The following is a 1,461-nucleotide window of genomic DNA, read 5'->3' on the forward strand; positions in this document are numbered from 1 at the left end:
CCATAATGGATCATCCATGTTCAAGGAAAACACCCTAACGATGTGCTATCACTCCAGCCCTGATTGTTGTTTTCTGGGGGCCACACCCGGTGTTGCTTAGTGGTTACTCCTGGCTCTGCACTTAGAAATTACTCCCAATGGAACCCAGGTTGGCTGTGCACAAGGCAAGTGCCCTACGTACTGTACTATGGTTCTAAACCATCTCTTTTGGGATAATTTTTTTTCTTTATCAGGGGAGAGCGAGAACGCAGTCCCCCACTGCCACAAATTATGCATTCGAGTTTCCCACATTTGGGGAAATCGCAGGGGTCAGCACACCCGGAGTGCAATGGGTGAGCCTCGCCCTGGGGAAACCACCTTCGTGATCATGGTATCTTCCCTGCCAGGTAAGTATTCTTTTGGGATAATTTTTAAATATCACTCCTTGTCAAATATAGAGCCATAGAAACAAAGAAATAAAATAAGGACAGTGAGCTTAAAACAATCATTCTACTGTCAAGGATGATTTCAAGCTGTGTATATGAGACAAGAAATATGTCTTAATTGTATGATGCTCAATAAATGGTGGGAGTCATGAGAGGACTCAGAATAACTTGGAAAGTCCTAGAAGGAAAATGGTAAAGTATCCATCCAAGATGTCTTCTCACCAGAGGCTTATGTTTGTCATTGCCTTTGATTCCTCTCATAGTTTAAATCTGCTTTCATAAAATGGTTTTATTCTCAACTTTATCTCATCTAGTAGTCTTACTTATTTATTAAATTATCTGTAGGTTTAGCCAATCACTAAAAGCTTCAACTTTCACTCTCTACCCAATGACTTTTTTTGACTTGTTTGTTTGTCTTGGAGCCATGCCCAGTGGCACTCAGAAGTTACTCCTGGCTCTGCACTCAGAAATAGCCCCTGAGGGGCCGGGCAGTGGTGCTAGAGGTAAGGTGCCTGCCATGCCTGCGCTAGCCTTGGATGGACCGCAGTTCGATCCCCTGGTGACCCACATGGTCCCCCAAGCCAGGAGTGACTTCTGAGCGTGTAGCCAGGAGTAACCACTGAGTGTCACTGGGTGTGGCCCAAAAACCAAAAAAAAAAAAAAATAGCCCCTGGGATGAAATCAAAGGTAAATCAAAACATTCCTGGAAATAAATGACAATGAAGACACAAATTACCAGAATTTATGGGACACAGTAAAAGCAGTACTAAGAGGAAAATTTACTGCATTGCAAGCACACATTAGAAAGGAAGAAAGAGCCATATAGAAAGCTTATTGACACAGCTTATAAAATTAGAAAATGATCAACAAAAGAAACCAAAAATAGGTAGGCAAAAGGAAATTACAAAACTTAGAGCAGAAACCAATGAAGTGGAAATCAATAAAAACAATCTGAAAGGTCAACGAAAGCAAACGTTGGCTCTTTGAGAAAATAAACAAGATTGATAAACCACTAGCAAAACTCACAAAGAAATGG

At 41.4% G+C, this 1,461-nt stretch overlaps 1 non-coding gene across 1 annotated transcript; it reads right to left on the minus strand.

Annotated features, from left to right (window-relative positions):
* Nucleotides 1–230: 230 nt before the first annotated feature.
* LOC125999668 (U1 spliceosomal RNA) lies at nucleotides 231–394 on the minus strand. The gene has a single exon (XR_007492161.1). It is a non-coding gene; the product is annotated as a U1 spliceosomal RNA (small nuclear RNA).
* Nucleotides 395–1,461: the final 1,067 nt, after the last annotated feature.

The sequence above is a fragment of the Suncus etruscus genome, chromosome X (assembly GCF_024139225.1).
Source record: "Suncus etruscus isolate mSunEtr1 chromosome X, mSunEtr1.pri.cur, whole genome shotgun sequence".
Taxonomy (NCBI): Eukaryota; Metazoa; Chordata; class Mammalia; order Eulipotyphla; family Soricidae; genus Suncus; species Suncus etruscus.